Raw genomic sequence first — 6,041 nt, 5'->3', positions numbered from 1 at the left:
ACCTTAATTTTCTAAGTAACACAATTCACTCAATTTCAACTACCTAAATCATGCATATACTTCATATAATACTAGAATTCATATTTGATTAAACCAAACCACTCAATTCATCATCCACCCAACCTAGCCGAATTCCATACTCTTCCACTCATACAATTTCCTCTATTTCTCATGCATTTCATCACCATTAAACTTAAATTCATGAACTTAATAAGAATTTAAGCATGAAGTTGGACTTACCTCACATGGTCAATTTTCTCAATCTTCCAAACTTCAAAATTTCTTCTTTCTTTTGCTTCCAATCACTCTAACAAGGCCAAATGGTAAGTTTTTATTCTAGGGGCTATGGAAAATATGGCAAATTTTACGGTGTCTTTAAGCTCAAAATGAGCTTTCATGGAGAATTGTAACACCCCTATTTGCATAGCCTGGTATATTTCACTGTTTCGGTGACTAGTGTCGGTCTGGATAATTAAGGGGATTAGAACCACATTTAAAACGCCTAGAGAAGTCTTGAAAACAAATAATTAGTAATTCTCAAATAGTTAAGTATAAATAAGAAAAACAGAACACAAGAAGTTAAATGAGCCGAGAGTCACAGCGTTGGGTGACCTTCTCGAGAAGGACTACAAGGTCAATTTAAACTCAAATTTCGAACCGTAAAATGTGACGCCGCGGTCCTTAGGATTATTGCGAACACAGTGGAAAAGAGAAAATCATGAAAAAGAATTGTTAAGCCGGTCAAATAATTAGGTCAGGGATCCAAAAGAAATATCAAATAACTAGCAAATCGGATCGAACCGGCGAGGGGCAATTTGGTCAATTCACCCCTATAGCTGACTCCTGACCTAACAGTCTAATAAAATCGGAGAAAAAAAAATTTTGGGATCAAGAATTAAATTAAAGAACTAAGGAAAAATAAATAAAAAAAAAAAGAAAAAGAAAAAATTGAAAAAGGTTAGTTACATCATGCATGATGCAATAAATTTAATAATTAAAAAAATTGAAAATTTAGGATAATGATTTAAAATACATTAGAGAAAAGAAAAGAAAAGAAAATCCCTATTTTTCCTTCTCCTTTGCCGTCCCTCCCTTTCTCTCCCATCTGTCTCATTTCTTTCATCTTCCTCCATTTAAGCTCATTTAAAAGCTTCTTATACCCCAAAATCTAGCCATAAAATTTATAGATGTCTTAGCTAAAACATGTAATTGAGTCTTGTTAAGAAGATTGAAAAGAGAAAATTTAAAGAAAACTTGAGGAATCAAGAAGTTAGAAAGCTCCATTTGAGGTAAGCTCTCTTTCTTAACTTTAATTGAATTATAAGATTAAAGTAGTTAGAATTATATGAAAACATGAAAAATTCATGCTTATCTAGAATCCTATAAAATTCAGCCAGCATAAGGAAGTTTAGGGTTTGATAGTTTTGAATGGAATTAACTATGTAATTGAGCTTGGATGATGAAGAGTGTAAAGGTATTAATTATGGATTTAGATTTTATTAAACAAGCTAAGCATGAAAATTAGGGTTTGGCACCTAGGGTTTTAGGAGGAAAAATATGAGAATTAGCCAAATGATGTGTTTGACCTTGCTTGAGTTGAAAAATGGTCATGTATGACCAATTGTGGTGTGTTGGAACCAAATTGAAATTCGGATTGGTTATGGCCATTCTACAGGCAGCATGACCAAGGTCCCTTTCAAGGACCAAAACTGAAAATTTACCAACCCAATTGGTGTGAAGCCAATTGGGAATGAAATTAGACACAAAATGACACATTTTTTTATTCAGGAATCATGCCCAAAAAGTGACCATAGCATAGTGAACAAATTGGCCAAATCCGGAATTGGGCACACTGCCCTATACAAAAATGACCAAATGAACATTGTTTGTTCATTTGGCCATAACTTGGGCTAGGCTGGTCTAAATGACCTGAAATTTTACCAGTAAAAAGCTGAGACATAGCCCTACAGCTTTCATGGATAACACAAACCAAAATTATGCCCTTAACCAAGTCATTTAGCCACCCAAATTTATTGACCTAAAACTGCCATAACCAAATTAGTGCCCAGAAAATCTAGGTTAAACCAATCCGGCCAACCATGTTCAAATGGCTATAACTTGGGCTAAAAAACTCCAAATGGAGTGATTCAAAAAGGAAAATAAATTTAAGACAATAAGGAATAACTTCTATGAAGAAAACTTAGCTAAATTCTAACAGCAAGATGACCAATGGAACAGTAAAAACAGGACACCAAAACTTAAAATTTGAAATTTTGCCAAAAAGACTTAAGTTTTGAGAAAAACAACCAAAACCAACAAATTAGGTAATCAAAATGTGGTATGTGGATGAAATTAGATTTCCCATACCTATTATGTGACACCCTTTACCCGTTTACAATGTAGCCGAGCAAGTTATGCCACTCAGTGTGTCGGAACACCAATTCATGTTTCAATTTCAATTAATCCCTTTTTATTCATTTATTTATAATTTTTGATAAATCTAAATTTTTTCGTAAATTTTATAGAAAATCCGGCAGAGTGCCAGCTATAAATTGGAAAACAGTTCTTCTGAACCTGTTTAAAAACACTTTCAATATAATTATAATCTCAATCTCAGTCAACCACCAACATTTTTCAACAATTTCTCAAATCAATTCAGTATCTCAAAATTCACATTCATCTCATATCACACCCAATTCAATGAGAAATACTCATATTTATTTCTGAACACAGCTCATAGGTAATTACAGCAAAAATATGATTACATAAGTTTATAATATACATAACAAAAGTTTACAAATACAAAAGACTTAGGTAGCCCAATGTCCTACTAATGCACTGCAATTTGTGAGGTGACTTTGAACTCTGAGTGCAGATCTGAAAACTCACCCGGTATGAGGTCTGCTGGACTCCCCAGCTATGTGTCCAGTACCTGCGTGTGCCAAAAGTGACGCGCTAAGCAATTCTGCTTAGTGGTGACAATACAAAATAAAATAAAATAAAATAATAACATGTATGCAGAATGTATGTTTTCATTTTTGGGTAGACTTAATTTTAAATATTTATTGCAATATGATTCAATTAAAGTTTGGTAAGATTTATTAATATTGCCCGAGTAACCTATACTAGTTAACTGGACTGGATAAACGGGTAAACTGGCACTGGGTATCATGTACCTCGGGCCGTCACACCATCAGTCACATATGTATCTCCCGGTGTATAACAGAACAGCTAATAAGCTGTAATAATTATCGGAGATTAAACCCGAGTATAACAACTCAATATCATAGCCAAAGGCTATTATGTCATAGAATGGCATGAAAAGCCATGAAATACATAATGGCATGAAGCCATATGCAGTACTGCTAACAGAACCCTATTGGCATGCCAACCTATCCAAACCAATCACATTAGGCCTACTAGGGCATTTAACACTTTTCATTTATGTAATTCTTTGAAATTGAATTTTTATGATTACTATTCATTTCATTGGTCAATCAAAATGTTGACTTTTGCATTGGCAATAGGTAAATTAGTTTAAATATCATCAACACACCACATTTTGCATTTTAAACTTGTTGGTATTGGTTGCCAATACCATCTCTAAGCTTAAAGTTAATTGAGCAGAAATTTCAGTTTTCATACCTTATTTTTACTATTCCATTGGTCACTCTTGCTGTAGTAGTTTAGTAAAATGATCAACATGAAAGTTGTTCCTTATTTTGTCTAGTTGAATTTCTTTTTCTAAATCACTCTATTTGGAGTTTTGTAACTCAAGTTATGGTCCAAAAACCACAACTGGCCGGATTGGAATTTTTCTGGACAGACCATATCTACAATGCAGTGAATAGTGACTGCAACTCCCTTTTTGGATAGGTTCTGGCCATAATTTGGGGTAGGTTTCTTCATGAAAGTTGTTGGTCCATATCTTAGCTTGTTGCTGGTAAAATTTCAGGTCAATTGGACCATTCTACACAGAGTTATGGCCAAATGACCAAATACTGTTCATTTGGTCATTCTGCAGAAACAGACTGCAGGTCACACGGATTGGAGAAAGCTTTTAGTCCACTTGCTTTGGTCTTATGGGCATAGTTTCTTCACCAAAGTTGTGCCATTTTGTGTCTAGTTTCATGTCCAATTGGCCAAGCACAAATTGAACCTCTACAATTCAAGTTATGGCTGCCCAAACCTGCTGGACTCATGTCCAATTCTGCAGGTTACCTAGGGCAGCCACACTAAACCTAAATCCCATCCCTCAACACACTTAATTTTTGGTTTAAACAGAACTAAATGATCACTAATTGACCATTAATACTCATTTTCATCATCACATGGTCAAAGTCCTATTTCTCCACTCCAAACCCTAACTCAACATTTCAAGTCATGCACTAGGATTGCATTTCATCAATCCACATAAAAGAGACATATTGTGGACAGCCATACTACCCTTTTTAACTTCATTAAAATCATCATAATATTGCCCAACCAAGGCTGCCAAAACTTAGGGTTTACATGCAAGTGGTACTCCATCAATTTCCTTATCATTTGCACTCATTCATAATTGTTAAACATGAATTTAAAGTGAAATTTAAGTTTAAGTCACTAACCTCTTTTAGCTCAAATCCAAGCCAACCAAAACTTTAATTTTTCTTCAAAATTTTGCTACCCAAAACTTTCTCCAGGTGTGGGGTGAATTTTTTGTGAAGACAACTAGGGCTTTTATGGTGTGGAAGCTAGGGAAAATCAAGCTTGAAAAAGCTTGTCCATGGAGGTTAGGGAAGAATGGTTTACGGCAAGGAAATGAAGAAGAAAGGGAATTCTGGTTTTTCTCCCATTTTTCAGCCTATTTGTCTCTTTTAAATATAGTTATGCCATGTGTCAACATTGGGTTGGGTGAAGGCACACTAATGACATCATGTGATGTCATAAATTCCCATTTAATTCATTTTTTTTTCTTTTCTTTTCTACTCATTTTCAATTCAATTTTTAGTAATATTTATTCACATTTTATGTCATAATAATTATTTACTTAACTGGAAAAGTCGGCCAAAAATCATCTCTGAAGATGAAATGACCAAAATGCCCTCTGTTTGGCTTAACGGGCCAAAATTGTCTGTACCGATTGAAAATTTTTTCTAAATATTTTCTTGGCATTCTAATGCCATAGGAACCTCAATGACCCTTCTCTGGAGTCCGAAAAATTATTTTATGACTTTTTCCCTGGATCTAGGGCTCCTAGTTGCGAGAACCGCAACTTCCCACTAGGTTACCCATCGCTAGGGCACCGGCTCATTTAACTTAATTGTATTTTATTTCTAAAATTTTTCCTAAATTTTTCTTATTAATATTTGAGTTAATTATGGTTCCTCACTTTAGTTTAAATATTTTTCCGGACGTTCTAGCTGTCCGGTCCGACACTGGTCACTAGAATAGTAGAATGTACGGAGTTGCTACAGGGAGGGTGTTACAACTCTTCCCCTCTAATTTAAATTTTGTCCTCGAAATTTACCTGATGCAAACAGTTGAGGGAACTGTTGCCTCATCATCTCTTCACTTTCCCAAGTTGCCTCCTCAGTGTTGTGGTGCCTCCAAAGCACTTTCACTTCCCGAGCCAGGATCCGTATGGGTTCTTCTTCATATGTCAAATCGAGTTGTACTTCAATTTCTTCCATGGAGATGACATGTGAAGGATCTGAGCGGTATCTTCTTAGCATAGACACGTGGAACACATTGTGGATCTTGTCCAGCTCTGGTGGTAAAGCTAGTCTATAGGCCACTGGACCCACACGTTCAATGACTTCATATGGGCCAATGAACCTAGGGCTTAACTTACCTTTTCTTCCAAACCTTAGTACCTTCTTCCACGGTGACACCTTGAGGAACACTTTGTCGCCAACTGCATATTCTATTTCTTTTCTCTTCAGGTCAACATAAGATTTCTGTCTGTCTGAGGCAACCTTCAGATTGGCTTTGATTAGTTTTACCTTCTCTTCAGTCTTTTTCACCAAGTCTGGGCCTACTAGCTTGTCTTCTCCCAATTC

This window comes from Hevea brasiliensis, chromosome 16 (genome assembly GCF_030052815.1).
Source record: "Hevea brasiliensis isolate MT/VB/25A 57/8 chromosome 16, ASM3005281v1, whole genome shotgun sequence".
Taxonomy (NCBI): domain Eukaryota; kingdom Viridiplantae; phylum Streptophyta; class Magnoliopsida; order Malpighiales; family Euphorbiaceae; genus Hevea; species Hevea brasiliensis.
This window is presented reverse-complemented; position numbering follows the sequence as displayed.